At 43.4% G+C, this 22947-nt stretch overlaps 1 protein-coding gene and 1 long non-coding RNA gene across 4 annotated transcripts in view; one reads left to right on the top strand and one right to left on the bottom strand.

Moving 5' to 3' along the window:
- PRKCE (protein kinase C epsilon) overlaps window positions 1-22947 on the top strand; it is a 496436-nt gene that overhangs the window by 418841 nt on the left and 54648 nt on the right. The window lies entirely within an intron of this gene.
- LOC123286559 (uncharacterized) overlaps window positions 1-22947 on the bottom strand; it is a 58889-nt gene that overhangs the window by 19785 nt on the left and 16157 nt on the right. The window contains exon 2 of the long non-coding RNA XR_006529058.2: window positions 1-22947. This exon is cut by the window's left edge and continues 8637 nt beyond it. This is a non-coding gene — a long non-coding RNA (uncharacterized lncRNA).

Genomic DNA, 22947 nt, shown 5'->3' with positions numbered 1-22947 from the left:
TGAGACCTTCCTTTTATATCTACAGGAATCTTGGGCCAGCCCCAGTGGCCTGGTGGTTAAGTTTGGCAGGCTCCACTTCAGCGGCCTGGATTTGGTTCCCAGGCATAGACCTACACCACTCGTCTGTCAGTGGCCATGCTGTGCTGGTGGCTCACATACAAAGAAAAGAGGAGATTGGCAGTGGGTATTAGCTTAGGATGAATTTTCCTCAGCAGAAATAAAATAAAATAAAATCATCTTTATCATACTCTTGAACTTGGTAAAGAGTTTGGCTGGGTATAGAATTCTAGATTGAAAACCATTTTCACTCAAAATTTGAAGGTTTCTTCCTTTGCCTCCTAACTCTCAGTGTTGATATTAAGAAGTCTGAAAGTATTTTGATTCTTGATCCTTTGTATGAACCTGTTTCTTTTTTATGGAAGCATGTTAATTACTTAATGATGTAGTGTGGGCCTATTTTCATCCGTTGCACTGGGCCCTGGATAGACCTTTTCAATTTAGAAAATCTTGTTCTTCAGTTCTGGAAAATGTTGTGTTTATTTCTTTGATGATTCCTTCTCCCAGGTTTTCTCTTTCTGGAATTATCTAGATGTTGGACTAGTCTACTTGGGGTGCATTGTAGTCTACTGTGGCTGCCCACTTAGTTGGGGAACCTCTGACTATCAATATTTATAGACCTTTCCTCTTGGACTGCTCAGATTACCCTGGGAAGACTTCCAGAGTCCTGCCTGAGGAGGGAGGGCTTGGCAGCCAGTGCCATAGGAGCCAAATGAGGGAAGAGGGTTGGAGGGCTCCACTCCCAGAATACACATGTCCATTTACTGCACCTGTTTTCAGTGTTTTCTCTCTCCCAGCATCACCTTCATCTCCAGAGATAACTGTTTCTGCAAGTTACTGAGCTTTGGTGGAGCAGGGAGTGGGAGATTCTGCAGCGTAAACTTGATTGTTCTTGCCTTTCCCCATTGCTGGTCCAGGATTCAGCTCTTTTTCAGGTCTACAAAGTCACTTACCACTCGTCCCTTTGCTTTCCAGCTTCCAAAATTGTGTTGCTGTTGTTTCTTCTCTTGTTCTCCCCATCTTTGTTTATTTAGGCCTTTGTATATAATTTTGGGAAGGAAAGAAAAATAGTTGTGGGTATTCAAGATACCTTCTTTATCCAGAAGTTAATAATAATAACAAAAATGACAACCACCACCGCAGCAGTAGTGGCCACAATAATGATAGCAGCACACTTATTCAGCCTTTGTTACAAGCCAGACACTGTTCTGAGCACTTTGCACATATCAACTCATTTAATCATCACAAGAGCTCTATGTGGTAGAGACCGCTATTATCCATGGGATTTATGATCTTTCCAGAGACGGGGATCCTGCCAGGTCCCACCCCCTTGTTGCCACTGTCAGGTCACCCTGTCCCCTTGCTGTCAGCTGTGGTTTCGCGTGGGAAGCAAAGTTGTATGTTGGAGACAGCACTGAGTTTAGAATCAGAGGACTGGAGCCGAATCTTGGGTCTGCCTCATCTTTGTTGTGTTTTCCTGGGCAGAATACTTAAACTGTTTGAAATGTAGTTTCCTCATTGAACCATGGGAATGAGAACACAAACCTCCCTGGACTGTTTTGAGAATTACATGAGAAAACATTTGCAGAAGTGCCAAGTATAGTCCTCGGCCCCTAGGAGGCTCCATAAATATTGGTTGGATGAGTGGGGCACATAGGGTTATGGAGTCAGAGGATGTTATGGGCTGAGTTGTGTCCTCTCCGAATGTGTATGTTGAAGTCCTAATCCTCATTATTTCAGAATGTGGCTGTATTTGGAGGCAGGGCCTTGAAAGAGGTAAGAGGTAAAATAAGGTCATGTGGGTGGGCCCCAATCTAATATGACTGGTGTCCTGAAAAGAAGAGGAGATTAGGATGTGGAAATGCACAGAGGGGAGACCACGAAAGACACTGAGAGAAGACCCATTTACAAGCTGAGGAGAGAGGCCTTAGAGGAAACCAGTCCTGCTAGCACCTTATCTGGGACTTCCATCCTCCAGAACTGTGAGAAAATAAATTTCTGTTGTTCAAGTCACCCAGTCAGTGGTACTTTGTTATGGCAATCCTAGCAAACTAGTACAGAGGACCCACGTTCAAGCCCCAGCATTGCCACTTACTAAGGGGGCAGCCGTGGACAAATGACCTAATGTCTCTGAGCTACAGTTTCCTCATCTGTAAAAATGGAGCTGATGGTAAATATTAAATCCAAAGGCGATGGCTAAGCCTGTAGTCTTGGCATAAATTGAAAGATTTAAATAAACTAATGGACATAGAAAGGCCTCTGGAAGATATGGGGGCCCAGCAAGGCCTGGGAAGGTGCAGACACACCAGCAATTGATGACAGTGCAGTAGCACCCCTGTGTGGGAGGAGCAGGGCAGTGGATATGTGAGGCTTTGTCCCTCATGCAGGTTAAGGGCCCGTCCAGGACAGAGTGCAGGTCTCAGGGCCAGGCAACATTCCAGAGAAGGGAGACTCTCCTTGGCAATATTCCAATACTGTGAGCAGGGGGTACCCTGGGACGGGATAAGTAAGGAGTGGTAAATGCACATGACAGTAACTAGTGGACTCGAACAGCTGACAGATAGGCTTGCATTGGAAAGCTACAAAGTCCGACATTGGTGCCTCAACCTCCCTGTCGGGCTCCCTTTGCATCTTTCCATCTTCATGAGCTCCCCACCCACCTGGTCCCTAAACGACCTGCCTCAGCAAACAGAAATGTGCCTTTTGGTAATGAGTCATTTTGTCCCTTTGCCACGTTGTATGATTGAAGGGCTTGTCCTCCTGATAAAGGCATGATAAATATGATCGTGGGATTTTCAGGAATAGTCACTTTTTTTGTGGTTCCAGGTTTACTTAAAGGTGAGACCATCTTTGCCCCAAACTACTTTCGTGCAGTGTGACCTGCCGATAACAGTGTGGGGTGAAGTCACTGTGACATGATGAAGGGGAGGGAAGAAGGAGAGAAGGGAGAAGGAGAGAGTGGGGACTGAGCTGGTTGGGATGAAAGCCAAGCTTATGTTCCTGAGGAAGCGCGTTATTGCTGACCAGATCAGAAGTAGAATTCTGACTCTCATTGACATGGGAGGTTCAGAGCAAACAGGAAGTTTGGAACCAGAGGGAAATTCCTGATAAATTTGTTTGCGGATTTCAGCTAATAGTGTGTTCAAAGGAAAAATGATCAGAGACTGTCATCTACTTTTGTGTCTCTCGTGATACCTACCATTGACCTGAGAACCCAGTAGAGTGACTAACGACTCCTGGGCTCAAACTGTCTCCACTGCTCATTAGATATATGACCTTGAACAAGAAACTTATGTCTCTAAATCTCAGTTTCTTCATCTGTAGAATGGGGATATTACCTCCCTCACAGAGATATTGTGAGAATCGAGTACTTTGATTCTTAATCCATGTAAAGTAGTTATAATTGTGTCTGGTGCAGAGTAAGCACTCACTAAACGTTAGCTGCTGTTGTTATTGTCATCATTATTCTCTTTACAAGTGGCTGAGTGGACAGTTGATTAAATTCACTTTGTCCATCTCAGATATTTCGCCATGGATGTATCCTGCCAGTCGGCAATGAATGAAAACACCTTGTCAGGCTAGAGTCTTCCAAACAAAGGCAACTTTGAGGAGTTGGGACCTGTCTTATGAAGGGAAATTCAATATCTTTCTATTAGCTTTTATTTTATGACTATGCAGCGTTCTATAGAAAGTAGAAATCTTGGAACATGTGCTCCTGCAATGTATTCAACAGTAGAGCCCAAATTCTCCTCCGTTTAGTCATATGATTTTGTTTCTTCAATGCCTTTGGCTAATGATTGAATTATTAAAAATAGGAATTGTTTTAGCAAACAATGGGCGGCTTTGCTACGTGGTAAGCAGATCCTGTGTGAATATCTGAGCTGGTCCTTTGGTCTCTGTGGGCCCTGGCTGAGTCCAAGATGACTCACGCTGGGAATTGGGGGCCGGGGGGGGGGGGCACCTCAGTGCACAGAGCCGGTAGGGGCCACACCAGTTGGGTTTGCTCCTCTCTTTGGTAGTGTGGTCACAGGCTGACAGATTACTCCTGGTGGTTGTTGCCCCCTTCTCTCTCCTTGCTTCTTGGTCTCTTCTCCCAGCATTCCTGCAGATTAATTGTCATAAAACAAGAAACTGGGGCACTTTCTTGCTCAGAAGTCTGCAATGACTCTGTGTTATCTCAGGATAGTGTCCAGACTCTCCCCCCTCTTACCTGAAGCCGTCCCCAAGCTGACACTCTCACCAGCTGCATCTCCGAGAGTTGCACACAAGTCTCTTTCTACCCCCTATCTTCTTCCCAGGTGCTTCTCCCACCCAGCTCATCCTTGAATCTCTTCTTGAGCCTAACGAATATGCTTGAGCCACACACAGTGCACACTTATTACCTAGACCCTGAACATCAACAGTCACTATATGACTCCTCCCTTTGCCTAAGAATACCATATCTTTTCCGGGAATACCATACTTTTTTTTCCTCTTTAATCTTTTCTGATTCTTTTTCATCCTTTAAGATTTCAGTTCAGTTCATTTTCCCCTGACCCTTTCAAGCAAAGTTCATCCTCTGGTTAACATTGCATCTGCTACATTATATTATAGCATTCCTCATATTGTGTTATAAGTATTCCTTGGTTGAATGATCGTGTGGAGCTTCCATAGGTTCTGCTAAACTTAGAGCTTTTACCCAGTGGCCCATGATTTCTTGGTCAAACTATTCAAATGTATCAAGAAAACCCCTCCAGGGTGGTGGGGGGGATCTTCCAAACGTATTGGGCTAGCCTAATGGACTTCTTGCTGGACCAATGTTTCCCTGGGCCTCCTTTCTGCTTGCCCTGCCCCATTCCACGGGTCTTTTTATTCTTCACAATGTCTGGTTGATGGGTTGCTGCAGTGAAAGAACATGGGGCTAGGAATCAGGGGCCAGAACTCAGATAGAGCCCTGCCTCAGCTGGGTGACCTTAGGCAAATTACTTCTCCTACCCTGTTCCCTACATGACAGCTGGATTGGATGATCTAGCTTTGTGATCCTAAGATTGTTGGTTTGGGAATGCCTTGAACAGAATCTGAAAATGAATCTCAGAAAATGGCATCTCCAAATGACCTCAGCGAGGGTCCAGAGGCAACTGAATCCAAGAAACCAGAGTGCCAATGCCGGACAGGAGCGTTTAGAGGTCTTGGCCCATGATTCCTTCATCAGCAGGTGGTCCCATGCTCTGCTTCTGAGTGTCAAATCACTGTCTGTGGGCTCCCCATCTCTAATGTAGCCACACTCCTCCCTCTTACTCAAAATGAATAGTTTTTCAAGGCTCTGATGTTGCCAAGTTGAGTGTTAATCCCCGTGGTGAGCTGAGCTCCCTCGAGGGCCTGAAACCCACCATATGGGCAAGAACTAGCCGAGGAGCAGGCTACTTGCTTAGAAAGCCATGGTCCCCTTAGGACTGAGAATCTCACACCCGTGGGTCAAAACCCTCTCAGAGATGGGGTGTCTCTCAGAGGAAATTCCCTCTCTCCTTAGAAATCTGCGAATGCAGAAGCTGAAGAGGATTTCTGTTTGGGTTTGTACCTTTTCTTGAGGAGCAACCAAGAAGAAGTCTCTGTCGTTCCGAGTACAGCCTGTTTAAGCAGACACTCATTTATTAAATCAATAGCAATTGTTAAGCCCCATTGGTATGCCAGATGTAGCCCTTCGAGATGCTGTGGTAAGGAAAAGAGATGCAGTCTCTGCCTCTTGACACTTAAATTTGGGTGAGGACAGCAGACAATAAAACAAGCAATGACTATAAAAACTGCTAAGGATGATGACAGGGAAGGAATAGGGTGCCACATAGCAGAGATATCTCAGCTAGTCTGGGGAAAATCTAGGAAGACTTTCTGGGGGAAGTGACCTCTCCCAGAGAGGCCTCATGGCTAAATAGGAGTTGGCCAGAGTAAGCAGACAAGGAAGAGTGTGCCAAGGAGTGAGAAGAGGATGCGTAAAGGCTTGGGGTGAGGGGACGCCAAATGGGCCCGCAGGTCTAAAGAATTTCCACACGCCTGGAACTCAAAGTGCAAAGGGAGGTCTGGTGAGCAATGAGGCCTGAGGAGGGGCCAGGGACCCCATCTGGAGGGGCCATAGAGTGACTGTGAAAAATAAGCTAGGTGCACGCTGACATGCTCTTGGATTGTATTGTGCGTGGGAACTGTGGAAGAGGGGCCTACTCTTTAATAGAATATCAGAGGTAGGAGAAAACTTGGGGATCATCTACTCCAATTCCATCTTTTATATGAATAAACTGAAACTCAGATAGGTCGTGTGATTTGTCCAAAGTCACTCAGTCTCTTGGTGACACAGGCAGAAGCCATGAATTGGAGCTCTGGTGTTTTTTGATGGTCTGTGCTAATAAACTGACTCTAAAAGACAAATAGAAACACTGATTTGTAACATTGCTGATTTCCACAGTGTAAATATTGCCCCTAGGGCCAGTTTCAAGCTACCCATGTTTAAAAATCAGCTCACAAAATTTCTGAAAATGTAAAAATCTGATTCGTGAGCTGGTACGAGCCAGCTACAGCACACTGAAGGAAGTGCGGATTGTACACATCTCTTCCCAATTCCACCATCAGTGACAATTTGCTGGCAGTTTGAAATCAGCCCATGGTGGGAGTATTTATACCATGGAAATCAGCAAATGCTACAGATCAAAGTTTGCTCCCCCCGGAGAGGTGGTAAAACATTTACCAATACACGACTGTAGAATCAATCTATAAATTAAGTTGGGCAGTGGTGTTCAGGTCAACTATATCCTCATTGATTTTCTGCCTCCTTGATCTATCACTGAAAGAGGGCATTTGTCCATTTCTCCTTTCAGTTCAGTAACTTTTTTCTAACAGCTGTATTGAGATATAATTCACATACCATGCAATTCACCTGTGGAAGGTGTACAAGTCATTGGTTTGTAATGTATTCATGAAGTTGTGCAGCGTCACCACAGTCAACTTTAGAGCGTTTTCGTCACTCCAAGAAGACCTCTGTTCCTTTTAACCATCACCCCTTAATCTTCCCTCTCCCTTACCCCCAGCCCTAGGCAACCACATCTTACCTTCCTTCCCTATAGATTTGCCTATTCTGGACATTTCCTATAAATGGAGCCATACAATATGTTGTCTTCTGTGACTGGCTTCTTTTACTTGGCGTGTTTTCAAGGTGCCTCCATGTGGTGGCATGTATCAGTACTTCATTCATTTTTATGGCTGAATAATATTTCATTTTATGGATATACCACACTTTGTTTATTCATTCATCAGTTGATGGACATTTGGGTTTCCCAAGTATTGCTATAAATATTACTGTCCAAGTTTTTGAGTGGACATATATTTTCATTTGTCTAGGTTTTATACTTGGGAGTGGAATTGCTGGGTCAAATGGTAACTTTTTGAAGAACTACCAAACTGTTTTCCAAAGTGACTGTGCCATTTTATATTCTCACCAGCAACGTATGAGGGTTCCAGTTTCCCCGTGTCCTCATCAACACTTGTTGTTATCTGTCCTTTTGATTATATATCCAAGTGGATGTGGTGTGTTTCCCATTGTGGTTTTGTATTCTAACGGTTTTTGCCTCTATCGATTTTGATACTCTGTTGTTAGGTATCTACCTGTTTAGGATTTTTAGGTCATCTTAAAGAATTGACACTTTATCGTTATCTAATGTGCCTCTTTATTCCTGATAATCTTCCTTGTTGTGAAATCTGTTCTGTCTGAAATTAATACAGGTAATCCAGCCTTCTTTCAATTAGTGTCAACATGGTATTTCTTTCTCCATCCCTCTACTTTTAATCTATCTGAACTTTATATTTAAAGTGGATTTCTTGTAGACAACGTATAGTTGGGTCTTTCTCCTTGTTTTTTAATCCACTCTGACAACCTGTCTTTCAATTGGTGTATTTAGACCATTCACATGTAAAGTAATTATTGATATAGTTGGATTAATATCTGCCCTCTTTGTAACTCTTTTCTATTCATTATGTTTGTTCTTTGTTTCCATTCCTCCCCTCCTTTCTGTTGCTTTTTTACTAAAAAGGAAAACTGCCAATTGTAATTGTAAGATGCATCTTAACTTCAAAATTGTTAAAATGTGAAAAAAAAGTGTGTTCTAGAATCTATGAAATATGGTCATAGCATGCCCTCTCACAGGGAGGTTGTGGCACTTAAATAGGATATTCATCAAAGTACTTATCACAGTATTTGGCTTGGCAGTGAGCGCTAGATATTAACATTACCATAATAACTATATTAGCACTACCACTTTATTTCATGGACCTCAATGCTGATTTAGACACCCCAGTTCCATCGCAGCTTTGTGGTTAAGAATAATCACCCTAAATACGTGGGAATATAGTTCTGGGCTGGTTTTTGTTTGTGTGTTTTGTGTGTGTGGTCACTTGCTGCAGGCATGTTCTCTTTGCCTATTTGTTCTGTAGTCCACAGTTAAATGCAGAACTCTGAGGTCAGACAGCCCTGTGTTCGGATCTGACTTGTCACTTGCAGATGTATAACCTTGAGGAACATTCTTAACCTCTCTAAGTCGCGGTTTCCTTACTGTAAAATGTTTTTATTAATACCTACCTTCCTCAGGACCTAGCAGGTGCTCAAACCAAAGATATTATTATTGTTGTCAGTTGTCATCGTATCTCTTCCTCTAAACAAGATGCGCCCTGTGGCTCAGTCTCCCTTTTTGAGCTAGAAACTCTAGGCAGGAGTACTTTGGGCCTGATGGAGGCAGAGCATGTGTGGAAAGATTTAAACATTAGCAGGGGAAATGCCTTGAATCATAGGGAGAAATCTCTCCGAGGAGACTTGGCAGTAGGGAAAGGGGGTGGGGCAACTTCCTAGTATGCCCCGTGTCGGGGGCTCCCTCTCACCCCTGGATAGGGTTTGCTGTAGGGCAAAAAGAAATTCCTGATCTGTGCAGGCAACCGGGGCAACGTGACCGTAACCACCCTTCTCACACCCATCAATCATAAAGCAGAGAGTCCTGACGGAATACCAGCTACAGAGTCTTCATCTCAGTCCTGGCTGTCATGGGGACCCCAGTAGGGTGATTGTGCTTCACCTCTGCAGTTTTCTTCTCAAGAATATTCTGGAGACAGATAGTTATTCATTTTCCTTTAATTCCTTGTTTCTATTTCTCTTATATTTTTGTTTCCTGACTCCAATTTTGGTTTAATGGGGATGAATCACTGCCTCTCTCTTCACTCTCCAGACACATTTTAATGTCTGTACAACTACCAGGCTGGGCCGTGGGACCCAGATGAGCAGAGAGAAGTACGTTCTAGAAGAATCCTGCAGTGCTTAGCTCTGTCTCACGGTGGTGGCGGGTATGTTGAACAGCATAGAACTAAACATGTGTGGACCTAGGCCTGCCCTAAGAGGAAATTTCTGTGTTTGTCTTCGTTTTCTGTGGTCAGGGGACTTTGTTCATCACTTTTCTGACTCAAGACTGCAACCTTCCCAGAGACTGGGCATCACCTGTCCAACATGGCTGGAATCAATATTGCCTTTCTGGAGTCCAGTGCTTCTAGAAGAATCTAAAACTCTTTCCTTCAGGAGAACTCCTTTGCTGTGCTTTATGATTCATTGAGAATTATGTGATATACTCTCATGAGTTTTAAGAATATGGTGAATTAGAGCAATTATCTGCATGACTTAAACCAAGAAAAGGGCAGAATTTGGAGAAAAAGGATTTGAGGTCTTAAAAATATTTATTTAGGGATCCCTTTTCCCAATTTTATGTGTTCTAGAAGATTCCAGGAAATCCTTTCCCATTGGCCTGGGCTACCGAGAAAATGCAGGGACAGTTCCACAAAGGTTTGTAGCCTGTCCTGAGTGGCCCTCCATGTGACTCACACTCCTGGAGAATCTCTCCATCTGATCTTCCTCCTTGACCGCAGTGGAACTCAGGCCTCAGTCCTGGGCGCTGGAAGGTTATATTTGGATAAGGCGGCAGGGAAGTATTATTTCACAAGTTATCAACTATCCAAAGCAGAACAGAGGTTCCAAACTCAGCCTGTCACCTTGGACTCTCACCACCCGACCTTGTGAGCTTCCACAGGGCCTGTTCCCAGACTGCTTCCCATCCTTTCCTGGTTCCAGTGAGGTCGTGGAGGTGATTGCTATTGGTAAGAGTCTGAAAACCTAACTTATTTTCTTGCACAAAGAAATGCATATTTCACAAAACCCAAATCCCCAGTGAAAAACGTCCACCCAGTCTGCTTGTCCAGAGATTTGAGCCACCGAGCACGTGGCTGGAAGAACAAGCTAAAGGGAGTAAAGAATCTAGAAGCCCCCCTTCTCTGCAGATTCCATAACATTCTCCAGTGAGGACCCTCTATTATCTAAGGGCACATCTGTGTGCATACAACATGGTATCTGGCCATTGATGAGAGGCATGTCTTCATGTGCATGAGATCAGATTTGGGAGCTATCTATCTGTGCATCAGTGCTTACTTCAAAGCTACCAAGTTCTTTTTGTGTGTTTGTCTGAATTGTAAATCAATGTTTTTGATGGAAGCAACACACAGAGCTGTAATTAGAACCTGCTTGGACTCAGACACAAGCTCCTTTCCCCCTCTATAATTAGTACCCCATAACAGAGGGTACCCTGGGGAGTGCAGCTCACAGAGAGTTTTCCTATCATTTGCCTTCTTTCCTTTTATCTTTGTATATGTCTTCATCTTTGTGTTTCTTTTCAGTATAAGGCAAACAAAATTCCTTACTATTAGGAACCAAAGGCCTGAAGTTACAGAGGGAAAGAGCTTGCCTTATAATGTTACAGGGCCAGAAGGATTGGAATGACATTTCCCCAAAAGGTGAATGAGCATTTGCCCAATGGCTATGGGATTTCAGAGTGTGGGTAGGGATGTAGTGCTTGCTCAGTTTCAAATGTTCCACTTTTGTTAGTCTTGTCTTCCCAACCAAATTGTTAGCCCTTGGAGGTCAGGGGCCATGACCTCTTCTCCTCTCAGGTCCTCCAAGGTCCCCAGCATAGGGCTGTGTACAAGGTAAGCCTGCTTCAGGGGGGATGTTCCTATTGACAGGTGGGCACATTCCTGCAGATGGAGACTGTCAACTGAGAGTTGTCTTTTAGAACTTCAGAGGGCAGTGTGCACATGTTGGCATGAGTCGCTTTGCAACTAAAACCCATAGGAGAAGCCTCAGTATTTAATCTAAAACATCGCCATAGCTGAGTACTAAGCCATTTGGTAACTGACCTGGATACTGTCATCCTGGTTTCAAATAAAATAAGATGATGAAGAAAAATGTGAAAGGAGATTGGAGAGCTGGTGTAACCTGGTGCTATTGATGCCCGGGAATGGTTATGAAATAAGAAGGCTGAGTTATCCTGAGTCTTCTTCTCCCCACCCCACCATCTGCCCTTAACTGAAAACAAGTGGGCCCTGTAACTGACGGGATTCGGCCTGTGCTGATAACACCACCAGCCCAACAGCATTCATGCGCTTACTAGCCAAGTCTAGCTTGTCCCCAGTCTCCTCTGTGGTCAGCCAGAGACAATAGTTGAATAATCACAGATAGTAATTGAATAATCACAAACATCTTCTACTGAAATTAGAGGAAAGAGGAAGAGAAGCAAATGGGAATTCCTTCGGTGGTTAGTGGTTGGAGAGGGGAAAACAAAACTGGATAGCACAAAGACATTTCGCTTGGAGAATCTAAAGAATTTTGTGGTGGTTTTTCTGGCCATTGTGTTAAGGGAAGCCAGCAGTAAAGAAAATTATAAGTCAAATTTCATATAAGAAAGAACATGAAACAAAGGATTTCATTTTTAGCAGCCAAAGAACCAAATTTAATGTTTGAAGGAAAGTGAAAAAAACAACAGACCATCAAAAGTACTATAGAATCCTGTTGAAGTCACTCTTCCAGAAACCAGAAAGGGCATCCGGGGGCTGGGAGTTGCTCAATTCTGCCAGGAGGAAGTAGGCTGAGTTTTTTTTTTTTTTTAAGCAAACACACCAGAGTTTACACATCCAAATGAATATTATCATCTCCTTTAAAAGAGTCCTCCCAGGTGACTTTATTCTCAGGGCAAAAATACTGCTTTTTACTTTGAATATTTTTCTAGTCCTCTCTAGATTTTTCTTTTCTAGAGAAATCTCTCTAGATTTCTCTTTTGTGTCTAATAGTCCTCCTTTGGGGGTAAATCTGATTTCTGAAAATCATTTTGTATCAAAAATAATGTGTGCATATGAAGGAGAAGCCCTGAGTTTACTGAGTGGCTTTGAAATGATGGATTTGGAAAGAAATTCTCTGTGAGGTCCAGAGATCAAGTGGGCAGAAGCAGTGGCCTCAGTACTTTTCACGGCGACTTCCAGGAAACCTGCCACGCAGCAGCTGGGCAGGGGGATTGATTGCACACTTCTGAGCCAGACACACCTGGAATGGATGGGCTCCTGGCTCGGCATGCCAGCCAGTTCTTTTTCCCTTCTGACCTTCAATTTCCTCATTTAAAAGCTGGGAAAGTAGTAATACCTGCCTTATGTGACTATTATGAATATTAAATGAGGTAATGCTTGAAAAACACATAGGAAGGGCTTAGTAATTGTTTATTGTGATTATTATCCCCTTACAATACCTTAATGTGAAGCCAGGTACGTGGTAGGTAATCACTTAATATTAGTCAACTGGTTGCAAGGCTGATGCTAAAGATGTCAGGTTTTGACTTGAAAGTACGTCTGTATTTGAAGAGTGGGGTCATCTGAGGTGACTGCAGAAGGGCTAGGAAAACATTTCTAATCCTCAGCCCTGTACAACTATTCCAGAATGGCATTCATTTACCTCAAAGGTCCACCCAGCTCTCTATGAAGTTGACCATTGCATCAACAATGGAATTAATATGGACAATAAGAAAAATGTGAAGTAGCACGGATTGAAGAATTGAAGAATAAACTGTCAGAGAGTCAAATAACCCTACAGATACAGCTTAGAGGAGAACGTCCTGAATGATCACCTTAGGACACTTTTGTGGAATTGTCAACTGGACAGACTCCTCTGTGGCCTCGTCGCTTAAAACGATGAAGTGGTTTGTTTAACTTGGGCATGAGAGATGTCGCCAAGAAGAAAACCTACCTGAAATTCCACAAACAAAGGAGAGTGGGCACCTGTGTGGTTGTGGAACCGGGGGGAGAAAGAGAAATTGCCTAAGGTTGGCCAAGGATCTTCCATCTTTCTATAAATGATCTTAAACTGACAAAGAAGGTTTTCACAGCTTTTCAGAAGGTTTGAAAGTGAGAATAGATACTGGCAGTTGTGAGAAATACTATGCTGACTGCAAAAACCAGTGTGATACAGTATTATAAGCAAGATGCTAAAAATTGGGAAAAAAGCAGAGACACAATAGAGTACACCTTTCATGGAAAACCTTGAAGTAACAAAAAAGAAAAATGTAGATGAGGCTGTTTGATTATTACTGCATCATAATTGATTTCGGTAAGGAAGATTCTAATGCAATCTTGTAACCACAGAAGACAAAACAGGAAGAAATTGACTTAAAATTAAAGCCAAGGAGTTGGAAGGTGAGGCATAAGGAAGAAGAACTTCTTGATCTTCTTGGGGATAAAACATGGAATGAAGATCCCTAGTGATGGACAAGAGTAACTATGGGACCTGGAGGTTTAGGCCTTGGCCTGTCTAAAGGTAGGCCTGGAGCTTTGACCCTAGGAAGCATGGGAACTTTAAGAAAGTAGATATTTGACCCAGGACCCTTTCATTTAAACAACCCGATTGAATCTCAACCTGGGACACGTGGAACAAGTTCCTTCTTGGGATGCTGAAAAATGAATGGGATAGAAGTGTGGTGGGGACGCCCAGGGACTTGGCTTCTGGAGGGGAAGAGTCAATGGCCCATGGAGGTTTCCTTTTACTGGCCCCTTGGAACCGTGGAGTCAACACAGTAAAATTAGCAGAGCTAAGTAGGCAGATTTTTGGGTTTGGAGGCATAACTGGTCCTATTTTTCTCTAGTCTTGACCTAACTGGAGTTCACTGGGTATGTAATGGAAAAAAAACAACCAGTTTGATATAAAAATACAGGAAATGCCTGCAATCACTGCTGATTACAGTAGCAGCTTTCCTTCTGTTATTTTTGTGAAGGGGAAAAAAAACAGGGCTTGTTAGGTTTGGTTTTGTTTTCCTTTTTTTTTTTCCCTTTCCTAAATGGTAGAAACAATTTGGCCTATTCGTTCTTTTTAGGGCATTCTTCATTCGAGCTAAATGATGTCACTTAATCTCTTTAATAAGGGGAGGGGCAAAGAAGACATTCAAATTCTTATCATAAATAAAATGCCTATAAAAAATACATTCAAATGGTTCTAAATATGGTTTATCGGCCCTCAGGGCTCATGTTTTCTGAATTCCTCCAAGGTCTAACCTCTCTAGGATGACCAGAATGAATTTTGTTTTTAGCATGGTGCCTTGTTTTGCAGTGTGGTTTATGTTAGTCCTAGCAGAGCTAACACTGTTTCCAGTGATTTCTTTTGCCAGAAACCATCACCTCTTAGCAAGTGACACTCCTACGAGACCTTCTGAACCAATGGATTGAGAGACACACAGTGTTCCAGTAACAGAGAGAGAACTAGACTCTCACCAACCCAGAGGTAGCAAGAAACTCCCCACTCAGTCTGTTAGTGGAATCCATTTAACATATCCACATTTTGGCTTTAGGATCCTCAGTTCCTGCTGTTGGAATTTGGATTGAACAGTTGAAGTCCGTAGTTACAATGTGTCTTTTCAAACATCCCCTGGGAATCTGCTGGAATCTCCTGCCTTTCACTTCGTGGGGAGCCTGGGAGTTTGCATATGGGCGGCCCCTCCAGCCCCACCCGGGAGATGCTGGGCTCTGTCTGGAGAGCTGCGAGCCTCCTTTATTTCTGAGGCTTCATGAGGTGTTGTCATTCTGAACAACAGATTTAGGAAACTCAGTTCTCAAGCCTAGAGCACAGGTGAAAAGCAGAATTTGGTTCTTAAGCAGCAGCATTGTTTAGGGGGAAAAGCCCTGAACTCAGGTTCAGAACCCTGTCATTGGCCATAGTTTCTCCACCTTTCTGATGAGGTCGGACCAGGTGATTCTTTTTTTTTTTTTTTTAAGATTTTATTTTTTTCCTTTTTCTCCCCAAAGCCCCTCTGGTACATAGTTGTATATTCTTCGTTGTGGGTCCTTCTAGTTGTGGTATGTGGGACGCTGCCTCAGCGTGGTCTGATGAGCAGTGCCATGTCCGCGCCCAGGATTCGAACCAACGAAACACTGGGCCGCCTGCAGCAGAGTGCGCGAACTTAACCACTCGGCCACGGGGCCAGCCCCCCGGACCAGGTGATTCTTGATGTTCCACTAGCACAGTGGTTCTCCACTGGTGGCGATTTTGCCCTCAGGGGACATTTGGTAATGTCTAGAGACATTTTTGGTTGTCATAACTGGGGCGAGGGAGGGACTGCTGCTGGCATCTGTTGAGTGAAGGCCAAGGATGCTGCTACACGTCCTGTGATGCACGGGACAGCCCTCCGCCACAAATTGTCCACCTCAAGATGTCAGTAGTGCTGGGGTTGAAAAATGTGCCTTGCTTTAAAGTTCTGTGATTCTGCAACTCTAAGGGCATGGAGAGGTTGTGAGTGAACAGGTCCCTTGTTTTGGCCAGAAAAGTTTATGCAGCTTCAGCAGAGTCTAGCCAGAACTGCAGGGTTTTGAGACCCTGAAGGAATCAGATGGAGGTGGTGAAGGCTTTTTGAACGCTTTTGAAGATGCGGAAGGCACAAGGGAGAGACTTCCATTTGTCGTTTCTCTTCCTTTTCTCCACTCAGCAAGGTTCTACAATTTAAGTTCTCAAATTGTGTTGAACTTTCTTTCAAAGGACGCTGCCATGTTTGAAAAACCAGAGTGTGTTTTTTTTCCTGTAAACATTAAATCAAGACAGACATTTAGGGCCAGCCCCGGTGGCCTAGTGGTTAAGTTCTGCGTGCTTGGCTTCAGTGGCCTGAGTTTGGTTCCTGGGCATGGACCTACACCACTCGTCTTCAGTGGCCACGCTGTGGCAGTGGCTCACATACACAAAGAGGAAGATTGTCAGTGGATGTTAGCTCAGGGCATATCTTCCTTAGCAAAAAAAAAAGAAAGAAAGAAAGAAAGAAAAATATTTAATCTATCCATGCTGTAAAAACTAGAATAGTCTAAATATGATCCTATCTTCTTATTAATGTATTAATATCAGCTTCCCATCACTACGCCCCTTATGCATGTTTAACATGAATATGTGACAATGTCCTCTTGAACTGCTTGGATCCATTCCCAAACTAAAACCACTCCTCTCCACATAAATTTTGTTTCAAACAAAACAAATATTTTTTTAGACGTCATTTTACAATCACAACTCGATCTAACCAGATCACCTTAATGTCACCCCACCCTTTCAGTGTCTTTTATGGGGAGGTTTATGCCAGTAATGGTTTGCTATTCTTGGGATTAAAAGGATTAAGAATACACAGGTAGACAATTTTCACTTCCACCTCGGTGTACCCATCGTGACGTAGACATTGCATTGTTTATGGCCTCTTAAGACCAGACTGTCTTGAACATTTTATGGCATGAGATCAGTCTGAGGAGGCACCGTCCCCATGCCCTGAGATGGGCTCCACCCTACACACTGAGAGAAGTCTCCTGGTTCTGTTCTCTCTGACACCAGAGTGCCCAGTGCAGTCACTCCCTGTCATTGACACCCCTGGGGTGGGGAGTACCTTCAAATACCTGCCTGATCTGTACAGCAAACACAGGGGCTCTGAGATGGTATAGGTGCCTGTAGGGAATTTACAGGACCCAGCATGGCGCAGGGCTCGTTAGGGGATGGCTGCAAAAAGTTGACCAATTTGTTGATGGGAAATTCCAGGTTGATGGTCAGGCTCCCTGATTTCAGTACAAGGATTATATAGCGCTAGGCATTCAGCACATGTCAACAGGCACATCTGCACTGAAAACAGACCAATGTGCCTTCACTGAACACATACCCCACAAGGCTTCGTACACCTAAATACGTACCAAAAATGATACTCATGAATGCCTCTGTACCGGAGTTAGGATCTGATCATGGAGGAAAGACAGCAATATCCTTTCGGGCCAGTCAGCTCACTCCTTGAAGGCCTCTCCTGAATTGAGTTTGTGGGTAACTTAAAGGAGCAACGCAGACCAAGGGGAAAATCATTTATGTCTGCCCGCTTTTTTCCCTTTTCTTTTTTCCCCTTCTTTCCTCCCTCATTTCCTCTCTCCTTCCCTTCATCCCTTCCTTTCTTCCTCCCTCCCTCCCCTTCTTTTTATTTCTTTTTTCTTATTGAGGTACAATAGGCCTACAGCAAAGTACACAATTCTTAGATGTTAATAGATTTTTGCATGAATATACACGTATGTAACCCAGATAGAGATGCAGACTATTTGTGGCACCCCAGCGGGCTCTTCTATGGCCCTTTGTATGGCCCCTGCCCCACCCCAGAGAGGTGACCACCGTGCTGACCAGAGATAAGTTTTACATGTCAGTCTCTTTGAAACTGGCCTTAGTGGTGAAATGCCCTAAATAGCCCTCATTGTATCCCTCTGACCTTGCCCAGGTTTGGGTTGGTATGTGGAGCTCCTCACTTTGAAAATTATTAATAATAATTATTGAAGGGTTAATTGTGCCTGGCAATAAATGTTTTCCATATACTCTCTTGTTTAACACTTGGGAACACAGCCTGTGAAGCAAGAGTATGGTCCCCATCATACAGATGAAGAAACTGAGACTTCAAGTTGTGACATGAAGCAGAGAGGTCCCGTAGGCAGGAAGTGGGAAGCAGGGTTGGAACCTGGCTCTAACAGCATCGACTGTTTTCTTTAGCACTGTGCCAACAAGCGTTTGCCTCCATTATACTTAGAAGAGTCCTAGGAGAGTAGGATTATTTTTCATATAAAGTTGAGTTCAGTCCTCCCTGGCAAAGTTTGCAAAGCGATTCTAGAAAACTTAGCAGACCATCTTGCCATTGGTCATCGTGGCAGTATTTACTGCCTGATGGTCATGGTCTCTGAAACCTCTTTATGGAATGTATGTTTAAACTTTTAAGAAGAAAGTTTACTCAAGTTCACTAGCAAAAACTGTGCAAATACAAGGAAAGGAAAAGCCTTACAAAGGAAAACACTTGAGGCCCCCCCACCTTTTTTGTCTACACATTGCTTAAAGGAAACTCAGAGTAAAAAGATAAGCAAGCCACACACTTTAATGTCTTAAACTATTACCTCCAATTGTGGGGCAGTTACTGGGAGGTAGTGAGGCTGAAATAAGGCTCAATGAGATAATGAGGATAAAAGAATCAGGGGTAAGTCAAAAGCACTACCCTCAAGCAAGGAATTACTTTTATTGCGGGAATGAATGATTTCACCTCTTTACTTTTAGAATCCTTCGGAATTCTGCTCTGTATCACATAGATCTAAAGCAAATGTAACTGGGTTTTATGTTATATTGTATCTTATTCCTTCTTCAACACTCTTAGGTGTGTGGTGGTAAGGATTAGTGGCTGTCCAAGCACAAAGAAATCAAGTTGCCAACCATGGAAGAAGAACGAATGTTTATGAGACACATACTGATTGAAGGGGAAGCAAACTGAAGGCATTGCTGAGTTCAAGCAACTGACCGTTGTCAAGCAATGTCACCAAGCGTACTAATTTGAAAATTGATTTTATTTATTTATTTTTTTCCTCTCCAAAGCCCCGGTACCTAGTTGTAGGTCTTTCTAGTTCTTCTATGTGAGCCGCCGCCACAACATGATTACTGGCAGAAGTGGTGTGGTTCTGCACCTGAGAACTGAACCCAGGCTGCTGAAGTGGAATGTGCTGAGCTTTAACCACTAGGACATCAGGGTGGGCTCTGAAGAGTGACTTTCAAATATTTGCCGATAGATGAAGAGATGTTAGTGTCAAGCAGTGGACACTGTTCTTATTTCTAATTATAGTGGTGTCGTTGCCTCCTGAGATATCATAAGGAATATGAATAGATAACCATCTAGAGAAAATTTCCTTTTTAAAGAATAGTTCAAGCTAATCAACTGATATTAATATAATTGAGTCCCTCCTCCTCTATGAAGCCTTATTTGATCAGTCCTTTGGCACTGCCCTATCACTCTATGTTCATCCCCCAACTGGAGATCCCTACTTATGTTAAAAAAAAATGGCTGTATATATCCATGGCTCTGCACTGATGTTAGGGCTGCTGAGTAGACAAAAGAGATCATATCCTTTGTACCCAGCACTTCACTCATTGATCTAAATTTGACATACTACAAACTCTTCAAGGACTGGGAACAAGTCTTACATCTCTCTGATCTTCCAGTACGTCTAGCAAAGATGTTTACATAGTTGATGTGAGTGATAAGGATGGTTGTGTTGTGTGTTTACATAATGTCAGATGGCCCTAAACAATTAAAAACATTTCTCCACTAGCAGCCTCCACATAATTGGTAGATATGGTGAGTCTTGAAAAGAACTTTTTATGCACAGTTAAATCTTTTCTGGAAAAAGGGATGTCTCACTTGGGCTTTCTCATTGGGGCACAAATACGACAGTTTGGTGATTATTTGCAGTAGTATGCAAATAATCTGCAAATTTGCAATCTTGCCTGCTTCTGCCATTAATTGCCCAATACTTTCTCTCTGTAGCAATTTCTCAAGTTCTTCTTTACTGTCATGCTTTAGTCATATATATATATATATGTCATATATATATATGACATATATATATATAAACTTTAGAAAGTTGGAATTTAATTGAGTTGCATTTACATTTATCTAAATATTAGTAAAAATGTCTTTGGAAAGAGTATTTGGGAAAATGAATTGATGGTCAGTACCATAGTTCATACATTCTGTAGAAATTAGTAATCCAAATTTTGATAGACAGGAAAGATAGGCATGGTCCCCATTATGTGGTTGACAAAAAGGATTGTTTGGTTTCTGATATACTGTTCTCCTGTAGAAAGTTCTTTGGAACCCATCGATAAGTGAACACCACAGTGACTTTTGGGGGACATTTTAGGTAACAGTGGCTGAGTTTAAAGTAAAAGTTTGAGTTTATAGGAATCAATTTATCTGGAACAGAGGAATTTTTTCTGAAGTTGGTATGTTGGACCAGAGGTTGGCTGTTACCTGTAGGGCTTAAAGGGGGGAGAGGAGAAGGAGCCGATTTCCTGGATATGGTTAACTATGTACCATCGGGAGGGAAATGGATTAGTCATTGACTTCCTCTAGCCAAATACAACTGACTGATAGAGTTTTTTCACTTTTTAGTGCCTTTGAATAATTTCCTTCTCTTAAGTTCACACATGCCAATAAATACGGACATAAAGAAAATATTAACAGTGCAGAGACACTTAGTAGGTACATAAGTGAGGACCTCGGAGAAAAACAGATGTTCAGTCTATGAGAGTGAGTCATTCCTAATTCACATTAAGATTAAATAAGCACGAAACTCAGAGTCCATTCCGTACATGATTACAGCCAAAACAAAATGGAGTGTGAATCAAAATTGAGCTGTATGTGTCTTCATTGTATCTAGGTGAAGTACCTGTTCAAAATGATTAAGAATTACTTAAGCAAGATAACCTGTGCAAACAGCACAGCAGATATAAGCCGCAGGGTTGGGGCTGCCAAGCCAGGGCTAATAACCCAACAGGTTGGTTCTTGTAGAGTGGGTTCAGGCAGTGTTGTTCTATCAGCTTGTCATCCAAGCTGTGGCACAGGCAACATTACGTTTCTGGAAGAAAATTACTTAATGGATCTTTCTTTAGTAAGTACTCTGAAGCGCCTGCTGCCTTGGAAGCTGGCCCCCTTTGGCCCACAGAGGACTCTCTGGGTCTCCTCTTACTGCCTACATTCAGTCTTAGTCAGCCATCAGATATTTTTTGACTGCCTACTACATCCCAGGCATGGTGCAAGGTCCTGTGGGGATAAAGTGGTGAACTCGACTCAGTACCTTCGTCCCCTGTCTGTAGACCTCACTGCCTAGTTGGGGAGACAGACAAAGAAACTGACATTCACATTTCATTGTCATGAATGCTGTGGCAGGGGAGGTCCAGGTGCATTGGGACCCCTTAGGGACGGGCAGTGAACCTAACTGGGGAGCCCATGAAAGCTTCTTGCAGGAAGTAATGGGAGTTGGCCAGTGGAGAGGCAGGAAGAGTGTTACAGGCAGAGAGAACAGTTTCTGCAAAAGCCTGAAAGTGAACACTTAATATTCGTACCTTTTATTTGATGTTTTTTGATACTTAAATATATATTTCCCATTTTAATACCAGATTAAAAGCTTTTTTCTGATGGAAACTCTTTCTTGGCATTCCTGGGTCTCCTGCACAGAAACTGGTGTATGTTAAGAGTTGACAAATGTGAATTCCCTTCCCTCTCCCTTTGAGCGTTCACACCGGAGGATGAACCATGCCGCCTCCGCTGTCCCAGGAGCTGTTGGGTAAGAGCAGGAAGAAGGTAGACACCAGCAGGCACTGGACCAGGGACAAGGCGCCACTGGGGAAAGACAGGGGTGAGATGAGGACAGGCTCCGGGGAGTGTAGACACGCCTCCCTAAAGTACAGTTTTCTTAAGGGCCGGCATTAATGGGCTTATCCTAGATGAGCTCCTTTGAAGTATGGGTGGTGGTCTTGAGTTTTATAAATTCGAGTCAGTTTGCGCTATTTTCAGCCTGCAGACCCTGGGAGTTGAGCCCACAGATCTTCCCGGGTAGCTCTGCTCCTTCAGTTTCGATTCTTTATTTAGCTTCCAGGTTTGTTCAGTTCAAAATCGTTGATCCTTGCCCTTAAACAATTCATCATTGCTATTTTCTTCACACATTCCTAAAACCTTGGATTCTTAGAATCCTTTTAATACAGTGTCCCTCATAATGATTCCTCCAGGTTTTAATATTATGCTTAATGTTTTCTCTTATTTTGAAGTTGGAGTAGAAACATCTGTGTGGACATTTTTTCTTCTTTTAAAGAGAGCGAGCCCTAAACCAGCATCTGATGCCAGCTTCTCAGCGTCTGGGTGTTCGTGGGTCATGTCAACCTACGTCAAGTAGCTAACACTTGCCCCAGCCTTCTCTTGGAGCACAGAGACCTAATGCATTTGGTATTGCTGGTTCTGCTGCCCTTGACTGCTTTTCACAGTATTGGTCTCTCCTGTCAACCAGTGCTGTGCACACAGTAGGTGATCAAGAGGTACTTGTGAATGTATGATGGCCAGCAGGGCCTCTCCACTCTCAAAATACACTGGCCTGGCTCCCGATATATTTCCAAGTTTGTAAGCCTTTGACAATGAGTGGCTATCATCCTCGGCAGCCTGCTACCCTTGATGAGTGAGGGGTTTTTAGCTTGGCCTGGGGCTAGGGGTTCAGTCAGAGGTCTTAGTAGTAAGCATAGCTCTGGCTAATTTGCACAGAAAAGGACTTTGCTGGATATACTTGGGGAAGGTGAGAGATGCAACAAGGAAGCTGGAAAATCAGTGGGAAAATGGGCAGGGACCAAGAAAGCTGGAAAAGCCATGCCTCTTAGACTGAGCGTGGGGCACCACAGCCTGGACAGCGCACAGTCCCTTCCCCTTCGTGCCCCTGCCTCAAAAGTAACAGGACTATCAAAATGGCCAAGCCTTGGCACTCCAGGTCCCCAACTCACACACTGAGGTACCCCCCCATCCATGGCAAAGTCAGCTACACTGAGCAATAAAGATAAAATCTAAGCAACAAGGGCACAGCCAGCATTCTGCAATCCCTGTTTATGTTTCTTCATTCTGGCTTCCCCTTCTCGTTGTTATTGTTTGCCATTCTGTTGCTCCCGACGGCATCACTTGTAGTGTGGTCAGT

This window comes from Equus asinus, chromosome 6 (genome assembly GCF_041296235.1).
Source record: "Equus asinus isolate D_3611 breed Donkey chromosome 6, EquAss-T2T_v2, whole genome shotgun sequence".
In the NCBI taxonomy this organism is placed as follows: Eukaryota; Metazoa; Chordata; class Mammalia; order Perissodactyla; family Equidae; genus Equus; species Equus asinus.
Note: the sequence above shows the minus strand (reverse complement) of the source record. Positions and strands in the feature narration are given on the sequence as shown.